General features: G+C 34.5%; 1 pseudogene across 1 annotated transcript in view; it reads right to left on the reverse strand.

The window, feature by feature from the left end:
- The window catches only part of LOC114311362 (IQ domain-containing protein IQM3-like), a 153,395-nt pseudogene that overhangs the window by 100,270 nt on the left and 28,966 nt on the right, over positions 1-24,159 (reverse strand). Inside the window, exon 11 of the transcript XR_014345578.1 lies at positions 18,487-18,503. The product of XR_014345578.1 is annotated as an IQ domain-containing protein IQM3-like (transcript). The remainder of the gene's footprint in view (positions 1-18,486; positions 18,504-24,159) is intronic.

Raw genomic sequence — 24,159 nt, forward strand, 5'->3', positions numbered from 1 at the left:
ACTTCCCTCCTAAATTTGAATTTAAATGTGAGTAACCGTTGAAGCCACATCACCTTGCCTATCTTTGTTGATCCACTGCTACTCAGATCTTGTAATAACCAATACTAACTGCCACGTGTACGATCAAGATTGAAGACTTGACTAGCCTTCCTGTATTACCCTTATTCTGCCACGCGTCGAATTGCAATTGGCTTGTACAAAATATATAGCCAACAAAAGTATAACACACTACATGTATATGGAGCATGTTTCAGACTCACCGCAAGAAACTTTGTCACCGGAGAGAAAACCTGAACATTGGAGATAGAATCAGCAGAATGACACCTAGTCAATGAACAAGTTGATAAACCAAACATATAAGTTGTAACAATTTGGTTGTTCCCTGCAAAACTATCAATGGATTCGAAGAAGAAAACTTGAGGAGCTCAATGAGTTTAAATGAAGTTGTTACTACTTGTAATAAAGTTGTTATAAACCATTGATATAATTACGGATTAAATTCATTTTATTCTTTGTGTTTTGGGATTGGAGTACTTTATGCCTTCTGATTCAAATATAATCACAAACTACTTATGTGATTTTGAACTAAAGTGTCACTGTTAGATTTTCTATCCAAACTAGCAGAAAGTGTATCACACGCACCAATTACCAATTTTGAAAGTGGGTTTAATTTTCTAAAAAAATAAATTGAAATTAATACAACAAAAAGATAATTTTATCCGAATTTTCTCTAAACCTAAAATTAAATTAATATGTTAATTAAAATAAAATATAATTAAGGATTAATCTAAAATATAAAATATAATTAAGAATTTATTTAAATATAATTAAATAAAAATACTATAAAATAAATAATAATTAAAAATTGATATAAAATATGATTAATTAAAATTAAATTAACATGAAAAAAATAGTAAATAATTAACAATTTACAATTAATTCTGATACAAAATATAATTAATTTAAAATTAGATTAAAAAATAAGGAATTACATTAAATAATTAAATATTTAAGATTAATTGTGATCTAAAATATAATTAAATTAGAATTAGAATAAAAAGTTAAAAATTACAATAAATAATTAAAATTTTATAAGTATTGTGATTTAATTAAATTAATGTTAGACATTATAAATTATGTCTATAAGAGAGGAGAGAGAAAAAAATAACAAAAAAAAAAATATAAGATTTAAAGGTATTACAATCTTTTTATATATGTAATTAACGGTGTTTACAGTTACACACTTTGATTCAAAACCAAACGAAGACTTTCTTATTATTTTTGAATAATAGGGGATAAGTGTTTTTGTCTCAAACACGAGGAGGTGAAATTTTACCCTATAATTAATTGCAGGAATTTAACATTGAAAGCCTTAAAAAGTATTTCTTCTCTCGGTAAGTTAGGGCTTGATATGACTCTATTTTGTTTCTCTTTTAATATATGTCATGTTTGACTTGTCCTTAAAAAAAATAAAAATAAAAATAAAAACTTCCACTAAAATATTGATGACTAGTGATGCAATTTCGTGCATCTCATGATAATTGTAGCTTTTGTGTAAAGATTTAGAAAGACGTGCAAGAATAAAATAAAACAAAATTGTTCACTCAATAAATATAATTAGTTGATCTTGTTCACCTAACCAAGCAAATAATATGTCATCTAATATATATATCAACAATGATTCATCCCACTAAAAGCATCACCACTAATAGCACTAATACATTAAAAAAGTAAAAAAAAAAAAAATACAACTCCAAGACCAAAACATCACATCATTAATGGCAGGACCCCACCTAATTAGTGGGAGCACTAAGCATTTTTCTATATATATATATATATATATATTTACAGTGAAAAATTAAGATCTCACAAAATTTAACTTCAGCAATTATCTCATCATCTTTGTAAGTTTTGAATTTGACCTCAATTATGTTCTTACTCACGTCTACAACGTCGCAACATTCATTACTTTTAATCTGTAAGAGAGACAAAGAGAGAGATAGCAAATAGCAAATATCAATGACTCGTTCATGATATAGAGAGAAGGGGTGAATATAATTAACAATGACATTTTCATAAGATAGATTAAATTGTTTTATTTTTAAAAAATTAATTACACTGTGGGGGTAGATTAACTTATTTTAAATGGATATGTAAATGGTATGTGAGTAATAGAGAATTAATATGTAATACTCATCAAAACTCAAGGTAGGTAGGCATCAACCAACTTGAGTTTGGAAACTAGATCACTGAAACGACCAAAAAGATGAGCCTTGGTGAAGATGTCGGTTGTCTAATTGGCAGAGATAACAAAGATAAGACGAACAGTGCTACTAATAACATGTTGTCGTATGCAGTGACAATGAATCTCAATATGCTTTGTGCGATCATGGAAGACATCATTATAAGCAACCTGAATTGCGTTTTGACTATCACAATAGAGGTTAATCGCAGTAGAATGAGAAACCTCCCTATCAGAAAGAAGCCAGCGAAGCCACACAAGCTCCTGAGTAGTGTCAGCAAGAGCACGATACTCAGCCTTAGTACTAAAACACGCAACAAGCGTTTGCTTCTTGCAACGCCAGGCAATGAGAGAGTCACCCAAGAAGAAGCAGAATCCTATAGTAGAACGGCGATTAGTAGAGTCCCCTGCCCAATCAGCATCAGAAAATGCATGTAACTACAGAGAAGAGTGAGCGGAGTAATGAAGACCATGAAACATAGTGCCTTTGAGATATCGTAAAATACGAACTAAAGCATCATAATGCGGAGAGCGAGGAGCAGCCATGAACTGACTAATAATGTGAACAACATTAGCAATGTCTGGACGAGTAACCGTGAGATAGACAAGACTACCAACTAGTTGACGATTTAAAATAGCATTAGACAACAAGTGACCATCAAGAGGTGTGAGAGGAGTCTGAGAATCAACGAGAGTAGAGGCAGTCTTGCAATCGGTAAAAGTATACTTGGCTTGGGAGAGAAAGTAACCAAATGGATCATGAGAGATTTCCAAGCCGAGAAAATAGCTGAGAAGACCCAAATCCTTCATCTGAAACTAGCGACTGAGAAACAGTTTGAGACTAGAGATACCCACTGTGTCATCGCCAGTGATGATCATATCATCCACATAGAGAAGAAGAAGAATAGTACCACATTCTGTCTTACTAATAAAAAGGGCAGAATCATAGGCACTGGAGGAGAATCCAAAATCATGAATGGTGGAGCTAAACTTGGCAAACCAGGCACGAGGAGCTTGTTTTAAACCATACAAAATACGATGAAGTTTACAGACTTTGGAGGGGAGTACAGAGGAACCAGGTGGAGGTTGCATATAAACTTCCTCAGTGAGATCACCATTGAGAAATGCATTCTTCATATCCATTTGACAAAGTTTCCAGTGGCGAACAGCAGCAACAGCAACACTATGTAAGCTACGAACAGAAGTCAGACAGGCAATAGGAGCAAAGGTTTCTTCATAGTCAATCCCATATTCTTGAGTAAACCCCCGGGTAACAAGACGTGCTTTGTAACGCTCAATAAAACCATCAGAATGAGTCTTGAGCTTGTAAACCCATTTGCAACTAACAATACTTTTGCCAAGAGAAAGATTAACCACATCCCAAGTATGAGTTTTATCAAAAGCCTGTAGTTCATCAGTCATAGCTTGCTGCCAAAGAGGGTTAGAACAAGCCTCTCGATAGGAAGTAGGTTCATGAAAGGAAAATGTAGTAGAACCAACAATGAAATCACGAAAAAGGACAGAAGGTTATGTTACTCGAGTAGAATGACGAAGAGGTACCTCAGAAGCAGAACCAAGAGGAGGAGGTGAAGCAGGAGCCTCAGGATGGGCCGGAGGCAACATGATAGGACTAGGAGCAGGATTAGGGAGTGGAGCATCAGCAGGACCAAGAGACAGAACAGGATCCTCAGGATGGACCAGAGGCAACAGGGTAGAAGTAGTGTCTATATCAAGCTCATCAAACAATAGAGAGGGATCTGTGAAGAATGATGTAGTGGGAAGAGTGGATAGATGAAACTTAGATATAGAAGAAAACATCTTGTCTTCCTAAAATACCACATGAAAAGAGACACGAAAACGTTGAGAAATAGGATCCCAACAATGATAGCCTTTATGTTCAATCCCATACCCCAAGAAGCAACATATGCGGGCTCGAGGTTCTAATTTGGAACGTTCATGTGGTGGAAAGAGGACAAAACAAGCATATCCAAACACACGGAGACGAGAACAGATAGGAGGTTGGCCATATAAGCGCTCATATGAGGTATGATTGTTGATGGTGGGAGAAGGAACACGGTTAATAGTATAGGCAGTTGTGAGAGCAGCTTCCCCTAAAAAACGCTCAGGACAAGAAGAGGAAATTAAAAGAGCACGAATAGTATCTAAAAGGTGACGATGTTTACGCTCAGCACGACCATTTTGTTGGGAGGTACTAGGACAAGAATAGTGAGAAAGTGTGCCATTTTGATGAAGGAATCTCAAAAAGTTTGTTTCTTTGTATTCTTGGGCATTATTAGCACAAAAAACTTTGATGGTGGAAGAAAACTGAGTTTTAACCATTTGGGAGAAATCATAGTATATTTATGGTAACTCTGAGCGAGACTTCATAAGAAATAACTAGGTAAAACGAGTGAAATCATCTACAAAAATGACAAAGTATTTAGATCCCCCTATAGTGGTATTAGGTGCTGGTCCCCAAACATCAGAGTATATGAGATCAAAAGGTGCATGAGACATAGAGGTACTGGATGGAAATGGTAAAACAGATTGTTTTGCTAGTTGACAAGATAGGTAATCTACTTTATCATTTAGAACAGGACCTAACTGACCACTAGAAACTAGAGATCGTAAACGACCAAAAACATGACCTAACTGAGAATGCCATAAGGCAAGAGGAGAACTAGGAGTAGTAGGAGCAGCAGTCTGGACAAGGAAAGGACTGGAGAAGGGAATGCGAAGGTGGATGAGCTCATACAGACAGCCATATCTACGACCGATCCCAAGAGTTTGTCCCGTCTTCGGATCCTGCACAACACAATCAGTTGAAGAAAAGAGAACAGTGAGGCCAAGATCACAGAGTTGACCAATTGAAATAAGATTAAGTGTAAGATCGAGGATCACATAAGTGTGGGGTAGGGAAACAATAAAGGTGGAAATGAAATATGACCTATATGACTAACATGCATTGGAGAGCCATCAGCAGTGTGAATAACAGGTAACGTAGAAGAAGATGTAATAGTGGAGAAAAGTGTAGGATCAAAGGTCATATGGTTGCAACAAGCGGAATCAAAATACCAAGAAGAGGTGCCTGGAGTAACTAAGAGGACAGTAGAGGGTGTATTAGAGGTAGAAATAACCTTTTTGACAATAGCTTCAATATCGGGAAGAGTGTAGGGTGGTGACGGGGTGACAACGGATGATAAACCAGAGGCAACTGTAGTAGATGCAAGATGTGCTGAAAACTGATCTCAGCTGTATATTGTGAAGGGTCCAAAATAGCGACTGTGCTGAGGATAACTGTCTGAACGAGCCATGAGGTGATTAAATAATGAATCACAAAAGAGAACCAGTGGTGGCGGAGTAGAACTAGATAAAACAGAGGGCCCCAGTGAACTCGGAACGTTGAAAATAGTTGGAAACAAGGACAAAATGATCAAAAAATGTGCAAAAGACAGGTGAATCAAGCCAAAAATTGAATTTTGGCCAAACAAGGTGTAAGGCTGACGTCAGCAGAGGCGCGACTCATGTTAGCAGGAGATGCGTGGCGCACGATAGCAGCAGAGGCACCAACAGATGCGCGGCTCACGATAGTAGCAGGCATACAGCGTACTGTAGTGCTGATGCGCTTAGGGCTGACGTCAGCGACGACGGAAAGGAGGCACCCGCGCATGACAGGAGCGTGGCGTGTGATCGTCGGGCAAACGACGCATGGTAGCGCATATATATCCTGGTGGCATCGTGAATGGCACGCCGAGAAATAAGTGGCGCGTGAGAGCGCGTCTGAGCGTGTTTTAGAGCGTGATTGGTGGCTATAGAATTTTCTGGAAGAGACGAAGATTATGGTGTGGCAGGATTGTGATTACGGCCACTGGAATCGTCTGAAAATAACGATGAAGCAGTACTAGAACAAAGACAACAAAGTGTATGGGTGATGGAATGAATGCTATAGTGCCACTGTGTACAAGACTTAGCACAAAAAAAAAAGGCTATAAGTGTAGAACCTAGAGCTCTGATACCATGTTAAAATAGTTGAAAGAAATATGAGAATTGTGTATCTGTATTATATTGAATGAATAGAATACAATAGGAGACCTTGTATTTATAGGCTGTCTACAAACCTAGATAAGTATAAAAGGAGATAGAGATAGAGAGAGATAAGGATAAATCTAATCTAAATATATACATTAACAGATTTGAAGAAAAAAATATGGCGGCCATTGCGTGTTAAACATGTAGAGTGCTGGCATTTCCTTGAGCCATGGTCTAAATGTCTCAAGTGGCCTTTTCAAAATACTTCTTGGCAACACGTTTTCATAAATATGGGCAGAGTAGCCCCATGATATGGAAAAAGACCAATTGGTTTTTTTTTGGTAGCAAATAGTTTGTTGCAACATACGAGACTGGTCGGTTTTTGTAGCTTTCACAAGGTGATTTGCGGATCGAAAACGGTTCATAGAGGGGAGAATTGGCTCTACCTTGTCGAAATGGTGGAGTGAGAGTAATAAAGATCGTGGGTGAGATGGTAAAAAATCTGATATGTCAATGCGTAAATCAATCTGCATTGTATACATCCGTTCACAAGTAAATTTTAATTTCCATATAAACTTTTGTTTTTGTGCAAATTTATTTAACAAAAATAAGTTTATTGATCATGGGAACCAATTACACTTCTAAAAAGATAGTGTGTTTTGTGGTGTTATGAATTTTTGTGGCAACATATATCTTTGTCATATGTCTCTGTCAATATGTCCTTGCTAATGAACTTGAAGCCCCAAATGGCTAACTCAATCTTTGTTTTCTTTTCAATTTTAACATAGATATGTGAACTTGATGCTCCATCCCAACACATAACTGCCACTTACTTTGTATTCATTTTATAATTTCAACATGAGTAATTGAACATACTTAGAAAAACATTATTTAGCAACTAAAATCAATTATCTACATTTATTGTGAGTGACCAACGTCTCACTAATTCTAAATTTACATCGCACACTCACATTTAAAATAAGATTTAAGATAAACTTTCATAATTCATAACATTTTTTATTTTAACATAGATATGTAATCTTGAAGGCAGATCCCAGCCCACAACTAACTACCTCCAAACTATAGTGAATATGTACAAAAAAAATTGACAAAGAAAACCACTACCTCTAAACTTTTTTTTTTATTAATCTTTTTATGTGTTGGAGTTCTTAATTCCTAAAAAAAAATTTAAAATATATAAAATTATATCACAAAATAAGACACAATCTTTTCACATGAGATGGGGCCTAGTAAATGCACAACAGTGCTACATCTCCTAATTTACCACTCTTAAACCATTTCTAATAAAGTGGTATTGAGGTTAAACCCCACATGATAAAATGTATGACAAATCAAAATTTGACATTTATCAAACACATCATTAGGGATGATAAATTAGGTGTCTCAAGCATTTTTCATAAATGTGTGATTCTCACCTCATACGAGAAAATTATCTATGATCAAATTTTTTGCACGTAGAACTGTATAGAATTAATTACCTGATGAATCCCTCTCTTAGCAGAAAATGGAACCCCTAACTCATCTACACAATACTTAATAATCAAATATGCTGATTTCAAATATGGATATCTCCTCAAACACCCTTCTAAATCTTTAACCATTGCTGCAACTAAAGGATAACTCAAAGCAAATCTAGCTCCACCAAACCCTTGATCAAAATGAGAACCAAAAATTCGCCATAATAAACTCTGAATGTCCCCCAATGTAAACATACTTAGTATGACCATATTGTCCCAAAACATCAACCCAATTGTCCACAAAAAAGATAGAATCATCATCCCCCATCACATACCACCTCACCCCATCGTCGCCTTCCCTAAACACCTCCAAAATCGCATGCACCATACAAGCCATGATTGGCACAACATGTTTTGACTCTTCTACGATTTTGGATATGTCATTGGACACGCGAAGAGGATGAGAAGAGGACGGCTAGGAGAGGAGGTCATCAGTGGGATGTGTGTTGAAGAAGAGATATCCACGTGTTCCGTTGGGGCACCACCATGACTCGATGTATGCTTTTCGGTATCTCCATGCATTGAGGGAGCCTACAAGGCCAAAAGCAAGATGGGTAAGGTTGATGGGAGAGGAATGATTGGTATAAGTGAGGTTATTAAGTTGTTGGGAAGGTGGTGTCACTAGCCATATGTCTTCTAAGGGGGTAAAGAATTGAAAAGATAGGCAGTTGGATTGGATGAAAATGAATATGTATGCTAAGTAGAGGACTAGTCCTGAAATACACAGAATTTTGCAGATGTTCATAGCAAATTTATCTAATGAAAATCTGTTGAACTTGATGGAATTTGTTGAAGAGTTCATGGTGAGGATGATGAAAACAATATGTTGAAGAACTAGGTGGGAATAGGATGGAATCAATCCATAGGGACTTGTGTATGTCTTGACTTTGTTGTGGAGAATTATTGTACACATCTTTATAATGGTAAGTTAAGAGCATCTCCAATGGTTTGTCATTAGAGCTGCCAACGCTATAATATAGTAGCTTTGAGGAAAAATGGTTCTCCAATGGTGAGATATAACAGCTGTTAAAAATGGCAAATGCCAAAGTTGTTGCCAAGTTTGACAACAACTTTGGCAAATGGAAAATCTGCCTGCTCACCCAAAACCTACTGATTTTCTTCCTTTCCTCATTCCTTTTCTCATCTGTTTGTAGAAAAACTCAAACAAAAACATATTAATTTTTTCATTTTGCGAAATTCACAATTTTTTTTTTACAACAACTTTTTTTTAAATAGAATTTCACTAAAACAACAAGAACATTCAAGCAAAAATTTTCAAACAACAACAACAACAACATTCAACAAAATCAAAATCAAAATTTTTCTCAAAATAACATCAAAAAATTGATTCTTTTGTATCTTCATTAAGATTTGAAAGATTTGATTTTTACTCTAATAGATTGATATAAAATAAATAAAATAAATAAATATATCACACCTTGATCGGTGACTGAAACCGAGAGTCTTGATCGGTGACTGAAACCGAGAGTTGATTGGTGATCGGTGATTGAAAGGGACATATATATATATATATAGAGAGAGAGAGAGAGACGATTTAATCGATGGAGACTGACAGAGAGAGATGGAAAGAGATATAGATCGGTGATTGGAACCAAGCTTTGGCTTCATCGATAAAGACATAAAGAGATATATAGAGATAGATGGTTTAAGGGATAAAGAAAAAGAGGGTTGGAGCTGATGAAGATTCATCAAAAAAGGGTTGGAGATGAGATAAAGAAAGTAAGAGTGAGGGAGATAGAGGTAACACTTGCTACTCTGTAATGGAGAGAGAAGAGAGAGAGAGAGAGAGAGATAGAGACAGAGAGACAGAGATTGAGAGGGAGAGGGAGGACGAACTGGTGAGAGAGACAGTGAGAATGAGACGAATAAAAGGTTGGATGATTCTACACAAATCATCTCAACTGTCGATGACCAACACGTGGACGGTGGTGATGAAACCAAACAAAGCCATTATGCTCTATTTGACTAAAAAAAATAAAAACAAACACTAGCTTGTGTCAAACGGACATCTCTTCAAACAACTATTATATTGAAATGATAATATTTTGAATTTTTATAAATAAATTCTCTTCAACTCAATTTTATTTCACAACAACCATTGCATATTTTATTTTTCTTTTCTCCTCTTTTCATCTCAATTTGATTTCATAATAAACTTCTGAAATTATATTCTTTTTAGTTTTTTCACATAATCACTATGCAAGGTTCATCAAAAACAAAGAGATGAAAATCTTTCACTACTGAAGATGATGTGGCAATTTGTAGAGTTTGGTGTCACATTACTGAAGACCCAATTGTTGGGAATTCACAATCTCATGCTCATTTTTTGGGAAGAATTTTTTAAAATTATTGCTCGCTACAAAATGATCATTCAAGAATACAAGTGTCAATATCATCTCGATGGGATGTAATCATGAAATGTTGCAACAAATTTCGTGGGTGTTTGGCACAAGTCGAAAATCTACATTCAAATGGTAAGATTTCATATTCATTTATTTATGTTAGTTTTTTTTATTTTGTCTTATTTAAAAATGAACTAATTAATTGATGTAATAATTTATTGATACGGATGCTTCAAGCAAAACTATTATATCACCAAGATGAAAACAAACATTTTACTTTTGAACATTGTTGGCCAATCTTACAAAATAATATCATGTGGCAAGATGTAACTCCTACAAACACAGTGAAGTCAAGGATATATACATCGTTTTCTCCTAATTCAGCCGCCGATTCTCCTATGGAAAAATAAATATATTTTTTGAAGGCAATAAAAAGATGAATGTTGGGTGAATGATGGATGATTATTGGTGGGTAATTGGTGATTGTTTATTTTTTATATGTAGTTAAAAAAAATTATTAAATATGTAGTGATATGTTTTTTGGTGGGATGAATTATATTTAATATTTTTTTTCCAATTTTTTATTTTTTTCATTTTTTATATTTGTCTAATCGGGAATAATATAAATATATAATTTTTTTTCACAAACAGTTAAAAAAATGTCTCAAAAAACAAAAAATAAACAAAAATAAAATTCCAAAAAAACCTATATCCAAACATCTACAAATTTAGAGGGAAAGTTGATTGAGATTTGCCAAAATAGCAAATAACCATTGAAGTACCATTGCTAGAATTTGATAAAATAACACTATTCATTGTCAAATTATAGCAATAACAATGACAGCAACAACCATTGTTGATGCTTTTAGATGTCAATATATATAAACAGACATTAATCATTCATGATGTGCCTTTCACATCAGTGTTTGTGAACGATTTTTTTGGGTTTTTTTTTAATTTTTTTCACTAAAAGACAAATTAGTTACAAAACAAAAATTCAAACAAAATATCACATCAAATCCCATAATCATTTCACTTTTTCTCTCACAAACATCACATCCAACCACAAAAAAACTCAACTTCTTTCCAAACACAAAAAAAAATTTCTCCAATAATATCTTACAACTAAAAAAACCTATAAAAAAACTCACTTCCTAAACACCCACTATATATATTAAATATTGAATTAATGGTACCATAATGGTAAAGAAGATTAATGTAATTTTGATAAGATTGCCTTCAGTTGGGCATTTCAATTAGACTATCTAGTTCGATCAATTTAAGACTTATTTCGAGTTCATCTTGATAATTTGAATTGTCTAATGTATAGAATTCGTCGAATACTTCATCCTTATAAAAAAATTCACGTTGATAAATGCATTTAAGTCTTTAAGGTTTAAAATGTCAAAGGTTTGGTGTAAATTAAAATATCAAATACACCTCATGAGATTTGCTTAAAATACGGTTTGCCCCCTGTGATTCTAGAAATTGTATCTCACCTATTGAAATTTCTAATTTCATAACAAATGATCCACTTTTTATTAATAAATCATTAAGTCAATTAACAATTTTTGATAATACCAAAAATTTATTTCAATTAATAATTTAGATAATTTTATCATTGTATAAAAAAAATAATTATAAATTTTATTTTTTAATTAATTATATTAAATAAAAAAATTTGACGAGAGAATATTTGTAATTTTTAAACAGTAGAGAGCAATTCATAATTTAAAGAAACTTTTTTTTAGATGGTAGAACAAAGACAGCGTAGAGACAACAAATAGAAAAACTACAACAAAGCACATCGAGGAGGCACTACAGAGAGGACCAAAGCCAAAATAGAATCTGCACTCTTCAAGGGGCCTATTTGTAATTTGTCCTTAAATTTAACCTTTGATTGCTGAACATCTATGGGTTCGGTCAAATGGTTTGGGCCAAAACTTATATTAAGCCATTCTTTGGGTATTGGATCTCTTATTTAAAAAGCTAAGCCCAGCCCATTTCATGGTTAGAATAAGGGGCATTCTATTTACCCCTAAAAAATCATTAAGTGTTCCTAACCAGAATTTTAAAATTTTAATTTTTGTTATACCCTAACATAAATTTACTAATAAAGATAATACATATTGAACTCTAAAATATTTTTTTTTTCTCATGGTACACCCTAATCACATACTATTCTCCATCTTCTTCTCCAAGTTTCAATTGTTTTCTTTTTTTCTTTCTCCTCACTACAACTCCAAACCACCCCACCAAAACTCACTATTATCATCAACATCATTGCTTTTTATTCTTGCAAATAGAAGAAAGTTTGAACAAAATTAAATAATGGATGAGAATATTAATGAAAATCGTTTTTTAAAACAATTCAAAAAAAAATGAGGTAAGTATTCATATAAATATCAAAATACAATTGTTGATTTTTGTAATTTTTTTTTTTAACATAATATTCTGCATGTTTAGGGGAGGTTAATAAATGAAGACAAAGTAATACTTGTTTAATAAACCAACTTACAAGAACAAATTCCTTTACATCCGAAAAACCAAAACAATATCTCCCTTCCTCAGACAACCTCCTTGGCCACCAGAGGAGCTTTGACAGGATCTTAGTAGTAGGAATCGTTTCATATGGTGATGACTCTAAGGAAGAAGCACGATTTTACACTTCTGAGGAAGAATCCTAGCAGAATTGCGAATCTGAGAAGAGGGAAACACGAATCTGATGCGAGAATGAAGCACTCTTGAGAGGGTAAAGAAAGAACCTGATCGCTGGCTTCGATCTTTTGTTCGACGACTTCGATCTCACGCCCTTTAACTTTTCCTTCGAATTCGAAGAGCGTGGTGTGGTTACTTCGACTTTGACTTCGTCTTCAATGAGCATTACCATAGATGAGCTTCGATCTATTTTCACTGGCTTCGTCTTTGATGATCTTCAATCTATCATCTCTCTCTCTCTCTCTCTCTGTTTTCTCTTCTCTTCTCTTCTCACCTCTCTGTTTTCTTTTCTCTTCTCTTCTCTCTGATTTACAATTTGTTCTCTCTTTGTCATGTCCCCCAAAAAATAACACGAAACAATCATTCATAAGATCCTTAATCATAATAGAAAGGTTATATTTTGATTCATCAGAGTCTGCTTTACAAAAGATATTACATGTTAGCAACAAAATAAATGTCCTACGGGCTTACAGTTTTCCAAGTCAACACTTAGTTACAACAAAAGAAGAATTCTAACTCCTTTGCATATAAAGCCCTCGGCTTGAATTTACATGTGACACAAAATAAAAACAACAAAACGGAGCCTTCAACTCCTAAACCACCCAAGCTAAGACCTTAAAGGCGGCATATCACCTGTACCTGAAAAATGGTGTCCCAAGTAGGGTGAGCCAATGCCCAGTAAAGATATGTTAAACAGTATATGAGAATTAACTAAAACATTAGCATCCGATAAATGTTTAACACATGTAAACTAACGTACATCATTTCCATAACCAATCAACATTTACAATCGTATTTCAATCCATTTCCATTTATTTATCCAAAACAATTCATTAACATGGTTTATTTGTATCCAAACAATTCAAAATGAGACTGCAACTCATATTTTCAACACTTCAATCATCAACATCATTCAGATGTATTTAAGATTTCGGGACTTTCACCCTAGACACTCTAGCCAACTTAATTATTAATGGAGTCCATCCCTTATCTCCTTCCAAACAATGGAGTACATCCCCTATTTCCTCACAAACAAAGATACATATACAATGTATTTAAACACGTTGTCATATACAATGACCAATTCAGTCACATATGCAATGTTTACATCTAACCGTCATATTCAATGACATGTTCCATTTGATTAGTTTCAATTTACCTAATCATCATGCAGTTTCTACAACAATCATGGTTATCCTCCACCGATAGCCCAAAATAGTTATTTCTAAACAGATAAATAAATCTATCAAAACAGATAATTTATCGACTTTTCCATTGGTGAGTGATTTATCAATCCAACTACACCATTTAATCACATTTTCCACCAATTTCATGATGCTCAAATCAATTTCATACTCCCACATTGATTTCATAATTCAAACCAATAATTAATTTAATTCAAATTAGAGCATTTTTCCCCTCTTTCTCAAATATTGCACTCAAGGCCAAATTTTTCCACATTATACACAAATAACCTATTTTCAAGACCCCACATACATATAGAACCCAAAAATAGAAAACCCCTCTTTTACTATTTCAAACTCAAAACCCTAACTTCACACAAACCAACCATTTATACAAAATGACCAATATTTATGTTAAAGCTCATAGTAATGAGTAGTTTATCCCTACCTCAAATGAAGAATCTCAAAGGAGATGAAGAGTGAAAATTGAAGATGCTCCAAACTTGAATTCCTTTAAATCAAAATGAAGCCCGCACAATGCTCTACCTTTTTAACAAAGGGACTAAGGTAGAGAGACCCAAAATCTAAGTGTATTTGTAGAGAGAGAGAGAGAGAAAGAGAGAGTTTAGAGAGAAAGAGACAGCTGGATTTAGGGTTTGGAGTAAAAAGGAGATGAAAAAGTGATAAAAATCACACTGCTGTGAACTGATATATGCGAGGCTCGCTCGAGCAAAGTAGTTGTTGCTCGAGTGACCAAACACAAAAGACCCTCGCTCGAGCGCAAGAAGCGTCGCTCAAGCGAACAATGCAAAGCTTCAGGTCTGCAACGCAGAAGCATGCTCGAGCGCAAGAAAGCTCGCTCGAGCGAAGAATACCAACCTTCAGGTCTTACAGAGACGCAGACGCACGCTCAAGCGCAAGAGTTCTCGCTCAAGCGCAAGAATGCTCGCTCGATCGAAGAAGCAAATACCCAAGGCTCGCTCGAGTGCAAAAATCCTCGCTCGAGCGAAGAAGCCAAATCCTAGGCAGCAACCTTTTATTCCAACTCACAACCAACCTGTTCCAAACTTACCCAACACATCCCATAACTCAAATACAAAGAATAAAGAATGGAAATAAGGTATTGACAACAATATACAACCACGGAACCCGAGTCCAGAATACAATAAATGACGGGGAACAACCGGGATCGCTATACTCTTTCTCTCTCTCAAAAGATATTTAATTAATATATACGTCATATATCAATAAAAAATAACTATTTATAAATCATATTTATTTATAATATATATGTCAATTAAAAATAAAATATATATATAAATAAATTAAAAATATTATCAATAAAAATAATATATAAGATAAAAAATAATAAGCATATTTAAATAAAACATAAATGTTGTTTTATTACATAAAATATAATAAATTTTATTCAAAGATAATGACTAGTGTTCTAAAAAAATATCACTCCACTACTTTTATTTGTTATTCATTTAAAAAAAATATTTTTTATGTTGTATTTAATTAATTAAATATTACATAAAAATAAAAAAAAATTATAACATATATATTTTAATTAAAAAAATGTTTATATAGATAAATTAAAAATATTTCAATAAAAATAATATATAAGTGCTCCTAAACTACGACTCCTTTACAAGGCCACGCTTCCTCGCTCCCACTTCGTGCAACTAAGGACAGGATCATTCACGGTAGGAATCATAACATATCTAATATTCTTTGCGCTCAAATCATCATCATCATCACCATCATCGAATTCATCATCGGAATCACGAAATTAACTTGGTTAATGTCATTGTTGTTCGAACTTTTAGATCTGAACAAATTCACTCCATTCAAAATCTGAGAGTCCGAACCAAATAATATTGTTCGGCTTTACATGAAGACTTTGTTATTATTTTGGTGCACCTTGAAGGGTAATTTAGAAAAAAATTATAGAATGTACAGAGAGTAATATAAAATCCTAAATAATTGAATAGAGTATACTGAAAAATTAAAATTACTTAATGATTTTTTTAAGTGTAAATAGAATCCCCCCTAGAATAAGTATAGTTGGTCGTTGCACCTCTAATAATTTTAAATTTTAAATTTAATCTGTTTAGAATTAAAATTATTATTTGGTCATTAATCTAAATAGATTAATGATTCGTCCACATAATTTTTTAAAATTTAAAATTATTTAAAATTATTAAGTGTAAACAAATTAATGATTAAAATTTATATATTTAAGTATAAATTAGTAAGTATATTTACTTAATTAAAATTATTATTGAGTTGAAAATTTAAAATTTAATTCTAAATAGATTAATGATTCGTCCACATAATTTTGACCCGCTGAATTAGGGAGAGAAAAATTGTGTAGATGTACCTGTGACATTCTAAACATCATTTCGATTCATTTCCGCCTAAAGGGAGTAACGGTTGAAGATTTGTTTGAGAATTGATTTTTTTAATAATTTTTAAAAAAATATAAAAAATAAAAAACAATAATTTAATAATTTATAATAACTCTTAATTTTTTTTTAATTAAAATATTTGCTTCCGAAATATCTTTTGAATTTTTTTAAAAACATATCATTATCGTATTTGTTATTTTAAATTGATATAAAAACCCGTCCGAGTGAAATTCTTTTGCTAAAATGACAAAAAAAAAAAATAGAAACACCTAATTATATCACTGTCTTTATTTTTTTTACATGCCCTTTCACAAAAAATTAAAAAATCAATTAAAGTAATCAATTTCCAAATCAGCTCAAAATAAAAATCATTTTTAACAGATCAACCCTCATTCCATTCCCAAACCCTTCCCTTGTCCCTGTATTGGCTCTTCCATCTCCTCTACCCTGGCCTAGAGCTGTGTTTCTTAGGTTTTACGCTGACAGACCTTGAGGTATCAAGTATAATCGGATGGCGATGGCGATGGCGATGGCGATGGCGATGGCGAAAGGGGACTGAGATTTCACGAGTCTGATTACGATTTCCATCTTCCCCCTCTTCTATGATTTTGTATCTCTATTTGTTTGCACAATACATATCAGTCAATATAATTGAACAAAGATGACTTTGAGGGATTCAACAAATTGCATGAGGTTTGACACGCTGGTATGGCTGGAAAAAGGGCGGGCAGATTTGGGATTTGACTCTTTTTTCTTTTTTGCGATTTTTTTTTTATATATAAAAGGGTAAATTACATTGACACTTCTTGAGATTTATATTTATTACAATTTTCCCTCACTTTTTAAAAATTACATCTTTTCCCTGAGGTTTAAAGTTTCATTACAGATTGTCTTCTGAGGTTTAATGTTTCATAACAGTTTCTCCCCCTCACCGTAATGATCATCATACATAAAATTAAATTAACAAGGGGTCAGTGTAATTTCTTAAATGTGAGGGAGAAACTGTAATAAATATAAATCTCAAGGGGTATCAGTATAATTTACCCTATATAAAAATAGAAAAAATAATTTGACAATTTATAATATATGTTTTCTATTTTTTAATTAAAAACATTACTTACCAAACTAAGTCGAATTAATTTAAATCATCATAGCAATTGTGGCCATTCTATTACAAATTTCACAAAAAATTTCTTCCTTTCAACGAAACATTTAAGTTGTATTTAGTTCATAAATTCATATAAGAATTTTTTTTTAAAAAAAATAAGAAGAAAAAAAATGTGTGAAATGTAATTATATTTTATTTATATTTCATCCATCATTTCTATTTTCTTTTCTAAATCCCTATTCAAATTAATAAATTAACTAAACCAAACACATTCTTAGTTGATTTATTAATTTATACAACTTGAAAGAAATATATATATTTATTTATATTTGACCACCCAACAAATAACCAAGCAAAGAATTTGCTTACTCTTAATAAGATTTGGTGTATCTTTGCGTGAAAAAAAAAAAAAAAAAAAAAATGAGAAATTAAGATCACAACATCTAATTTAAGCAATTATCTCATCATCCGTACAAGTCCTGATTTTGAACTTAGTTATAATCTTTTCACCTATTTCGACATCACAACATTTACTTCTTCCAACTTACAAGGGAGACAAAAAGAGAGAGTAAATAATTATAACTCGTTCATTATAACGATATTGGACGGATAAGTAACAATGTCTTTTTCATTTGATAGATTAAATTGTTTTATTTAAAAAAAAATCACTATAAAAATTTTCACTTTTGGTGATTAAATTTTTAATCGTCAAAAGTCAATTTTTAGTCACTGAAGGGCTTCAACGACTAAATTTATTGGTCGCAAAATTAGTAGCCGAAGAGTAATCAGGAAAGTTAATTGGCGACTAAAATTATTTTAGTCACCAAATGTATTCATTTGCCCACTAAATATTTAGTCGCCAAAAGGTTGGACATTAAATTAAATTAGACCCTTTTCGGCGACCAAACTTTTAGTCGCCTAAAGTTCCACCTTTTTAGCTATTAAAATTTTAGTCGGCAAAGAGTTCTTTTTTAGCTACTACAAATTTAGTTGCCGAAAGTCTCCATCTTTGGCTACTAAATGTTTAGTCAGCAAAAAGTTCCTCTTTTGGCTACTAAATATTTGGTCGCCTAAAGTTCTACATTTTTTGCTAGTAAAATTTTAGTCGGCAAAAGTGTGTTTATAATTTAGTTTTTTGTTTTTAGCTACGAAATATTTTGGTCGCCAAATGTTTAATTTTCTTTTGGCTACTAAAGTTTTAGACGCCAAATGTAGGGATGGCAATTTGAACCCGGCCCGACGGGGACCCGACCCCCCGTCCCCGATAAGAATGGTTTTTCCCCGAAAAATACCCCCGACGGGCCGGGGATGGTATGAAAAAATAAATCCCCGGTGACATTCGGGCCGGAGACGGTGATATATATTTCATCCCCGGCCCGCCCCGGCCCCGGCCCCGCCCCGGCCCCGGCCCCGCCCCCCGCCCCGGTTAGCCCCCGATTTATATATATATGTTACACGCTCTATCTCACACTCTCTATTTTATTTATATATTATATTATATTTATATATTATATTATATATATTTGAACCCTTGCTGAATAACTCAGCAGTAGCTCAGAGCTACTAGCTCTATCTCACGCACACTCTCTTCTCTTCTCTCACTCTCTCTCTTCTCTTCTCTTCACACGGACACAGACGCAGCGCAGGAGCCTCCTCCAAGCCACCACCTCCTCCTCCCCCTCCTCCAGGCCACTACAGCCTCCTCCTCCGTCGCCACGGCAGATCTAATGGAGTGTAGCACATCGTCGATCTCCACTACCGATCTCCTTCGCCGATCTCCACCGCCGTCCTCCTCCGTCGATATCCTCCTCCGCCGCCCTCATCAACTCAGATCTGTAAGATCTGTTCTTCTTTTTTTTATTTGTTATTGATTTTTTGATCTGATGATCTGTAATTTTTTTTTTATCTATTGATGATCTGTAATTTTTTTTTTTTTGATCTGTTATTTTTTTTTTGTTGATCTATGTTGATGATATTGAATGTTGAAACAGAGTTGATGGTGTTGAATGTTGAAACAGATCTGTTTTTTTTTATGATCTATTATTTTTTTATTTTTTATTTTTATCTGTTGATGGTGTTGAATGTTGAAAACAGAGTTGGATCGGGGACTTTTCGGGGTCGGGGAAACCCGATCCCCGTTGGGGACGGGATGGGGACTGTGACAGGTTCCCCGTCGGGGATCGGGGCCGGGGACGGGGAAGTTTTGGCCATCGGGGATCGAGGACGGGGACGGTGGTCCCCGGCCCCGCTCCGCCCCGTTGCCATTCCTAGCCAAATGCCTTTTTTTTTTTTTTTTGGCTATTAAACTTTTAGTCACTAAATGTCTTTTTTTTTTTCTACAAAACTTTTAATCGCCAAATGTCTTTTTTTTTTTTTGCTACAAAACTTTTAGTCACCAAATGTCTTTTCCTAATTTCTTTTTAGCTACTAATTGTTTAGTCGCCAAAAACATGATATTATGTTTTATTGTGAAATTATAATTTCTCCACAACCTGTCTATATACAATGCAACCTGCAATACGAATAAAAACAAAATGATACATACTATCAATCATTCCACAATCTGCATCCATATACCAAAAATAAATAACATTAAATATCAAAATTCATACAAATCAACTATTGTCCAAACTAGAATAATAATTCCATACAAAATATGTCATACAAAAATCAAAGCCCTCCGTATACAAAAAAATACATTTACTACCAAGCGAAATTACTATTTGGCATGGTACAAATTACCATCGTAATCTGTACCACAACAAAAGATGATATATGTGCCACGACAAAAGTTTTCGATAGATGATGACAAAACGTCCTATATGTACGCCGACAAATGGTATATATGTACCACGACAGAAGGTGATCTATGTACAAAGACAGTCATTATCTGTTGATTGCCAAAAGTTTTATGTATCAGTAATAATGAACTACACAAAAGTTGAGGACGACAAAAGTATTATATTAGTTCTACACAAAAGTGAAAATTCTTCTCCATACAACAATATGGATTATCTACAAGTCCACACAACAAAACCATCTACAAAGAAAAACAAAAAATGAAACGTTAGAATTGGTTACAAAATATCAATTCAGTCAGCCATATGGAACATGTTCTAACATGCATTTAAGGTAGAACAATCGAGAAATGTCTTCTTAGAAATAAAAGAAAGTATATATATATATATGTATCATGCAATATTTATTCCAACCAACTGCACAAACAATGTAATATGTAATTTCTTCGTCATAGAAATATATAAAGGCAATTATTAGAATATGCAGATGTTATTTTAATAAAGTTGTTGCTTTTTCAACTAAGTGTTGCAAGTTTTTCGACTAAGTGCAAGGCGTATTCGGGGACTGTTATAAATTTTTGCCCCTGGAAAGCCCTTTTTCGAGTAAGTTTAGGGCGTTTTCGGCTCTAACTCCCAACCTACGAGTCCGAATTACGTTCCGTCAGATCTCACCAGCCCTATTTGTCATGGCAAAGCTATCCGTGTAAGCCACACGGTCGTTCGGGGGCTGTTTTGAATTTTCGCCCCCAAAACGCCCTTTTTCGACTAAGTTTGGACGTATTTGACTCTAACTCTCTACCTACGGGTCGGAATTACGTTCCGTCAATTCTCAGAAGTCCTATTTGTCATGAAAAAGCTACCCGTGTGAGCCACACGGTCGTTCGGGGGCTATTTTGATTTTTCGCCCCTGAAACGCCTTTTCCAACTAAGTTTAGGGGATATTCGGCTCTAACTCTCTCCCTACGGGTCGGAATTACGTTCCGTCAATTCTCAAAAGTCCTATTTGTCATGGCGAAACTATCTGTGTGATCCACATGGTCGTTCGGGGGCTATTTTGATTTTTCGCACCCGAAACGCCCTTTTCCGATTAAGTTTAGGGGATATTCGGCTCTAACTTCCAACCTACGGGTCCGAATTACGTTTCGTCAATTCTCATAAGTCCTATTTGTCATGGGGGAACTATCCGTGTGAGCTACACGGTGGTTCGGGGGCTGTTTTGATTTTTCGCCCCTGAAACGCCCTTTTTCGACTAAGTTTAGGGCATATTCGGCTCTAACTCCCAACCTACGGGTCCGAATTACGTTTCGTCAATTCTCACAAGTCCTATTTGTCATGGAGGAACTTTCCGTGTGAGTCACACAGTGGTTCGGGTGCTGTTTTGATTTTTCGCCCTCGAAACGCCCTTTTTCGACTAAGTTTAGGGCGTATTCGGCTCTAACTCCCAACCTATGGGTCCGAATTACATTTCGTCAATTCTCACAAGTCCTATTTATCCAAACTAAGCTATCTGTGTGAGACACATGGTCGTTCGGGGGATGTTTTGACTTTTCGCCCCCGAAACGCCCTTTTTCGACTAAGTTTAGGGGGTATTCAGCTCAAACTCCCAACCTACGTGTCGGAATTACGTTCTGTCAATTCTCACAAGTCCTATTTTTCATGGTGAAGTTATCCGTGTGAGCCACATGGTCGTTCGGGGACTATTTTGAATTTTCACCCCCGAAATGCCCTTTTTCGACTAAGTTTTGGACATATTCGGCTCTAACTCCCAATCTACGGGTCCGAATTACGTTCCGTCAATTCTCACAAGTCCTATTTTTCATGGGGGAACTGTTCGTGTAAGCCACATGGTGGTTCAGGTGTTGTTTTGATTTTTTGCCCCGAAATGCCCTTTTTCGACTAAGTTTAGGGGGTATTCGGCTCTAACACTCAACCTACGGATCCAAATTACGTTCTGTCAATTCTCACAAGTCCTATTTGTCATGGAGAAACTATCCGTGTGAACCACATACTTGTTTGGGGGCTATTTAGATTTTTCACCCTCGAAACGTCCTTTTTCGACTAAGTTTTGGACGTATTCGACTCTAACTCCTAACTTACGAGTCCAGACTAAGTTATGGTGTATAAATTCTGGTTTTGTTTGGTATAAATTCTAAAATCACTGCTGTAATTCATAAGTACAGATAGTGTAATGGTTGATGGTGTTATAGTTCAACTTAATAACATATGTGCATGAATGTTATTTTGTTTTCATAGAACTTGTTGAACTATTTTCTTCCATGATCATAAGTGTTGTAAGCTACCCTAAAACATGCAACATCATCACACCACACCACAATATTGTTGGAACCCCTTGTACCTTATCACTCTGCAGAAGGTTCTAAACTTTGGAAAGTTATGACCTATTAGAGAGAGACATCAAGAGATCTACATAAAGGTGAATTGTATGACCCTTTTCAGTCAATTTAAAATTATCCACACTCATGAATGTCTCAGTGCTCATTGAGGGAGAATTTGGGGGGAGAAAGAGAGAAAAAGAGAATCATTCAACATGAAAGAATATCAAATACTAGGAAACAATTTCAAATTCACATGGCTTCCAAACAACTAAAGTAAATTTCAAATTTCTTCTATAAGTTTGTAGAGGTAGACATAACTATTGGACAATGAACACACAAATCTTAAACACACAATTCATAACTTCAGGGGCTGTTATGAATTTTTGCCCCCAGAAAACTCTTTTTCGAGTAAGTTTAAGGCATATTCAGCTCTAACTATCTACCTACGGGTCCGAATGATATTCCGTCAGTTGTCACAAGTCCTATTTGTCATCGGCAAACTGTGCGTATGAGCCACATGGTCAGTTGGGGGCTGTTTTGAATTTTTGCCCCCGAAACACCCTTTTCCGACTAAGTTTTGGACGTATTCAGCTCTAACTGTCTACCTACGGGTCCGAATTACATTCCGTCAATTATAACAAGTCCTATTTGACACGGGGAAGCTGTCTGTGTCAGCCACACGGTCGTTCAAGGGCTGTTTTCAATTTTCACCCTGAAACGCCCTTTTTAAGGGAATTTTCTATGACTTATCCTTACAGGGAATTTTCCATGACTTATCCTATTTGTCAAGGGGAAGCTGTCCGTGCAGGCCATATGTTTCTTAAAATTTACTAAGGTTCATATGTTTCTTATCCTATTTGTCAAGGGAATTTTCTAAGGTTCATATGTTTCTTAAAATTTACAAACAAGACACATGTTTCTAAGATTTGTCAAACTAATCAATGAAAACAAAAAACAAATCAAGATTTTTGGCTTTTCTTTAAGAAAATAAATAAATTAACCACACATATATAGAGTAGTTCACAGCATTACTTTCCACCCAAGCAGGATATGAAAGATGCAAAAAAAGAATATACAATTCTAGACCTTTAAAGAAAAAAAGAAAAAGAAAAACAGACAATTCAAGTGAGTCTACAGATAGCTTGATCCAAAAAAGAGATTGAGAATTATCCAGTTGGCTTAGTCTGCAAGTACAACATAGAAAACAATACGTCAACCATCAAAGAGTAATTTTAACTTGGACGAGAGAGGTCAGATTACAAGGGTTGGACCAACCAACCAAAGCTGAGTTGTCAACCAGAATTCTGCATTAATGTGTGTATAAACACTTATTCTCATCAGTAAGCACATGTAGACATTGCAATTAAGATAGATTTGACTGTAGAATAAACAGGGCAAGGCTAAGTTACACGGACTCGGGTGAGGGTGT

This window comes from Camellia sinensis, chromosome 12 (assembly GCF_055761805.1).
Source record: "Camellia sinensis isolate YWXY chromosome 12, ASM5576180v1, whole genome shotgun sequence".
NCBI classification, from domain to species: domain Eukaryota; kingdom Viridiplantae; phylum Streptophyta; class Magnoliopsida; order Ericales; family Theaceae; genus Camellia; species Camellia sinensis.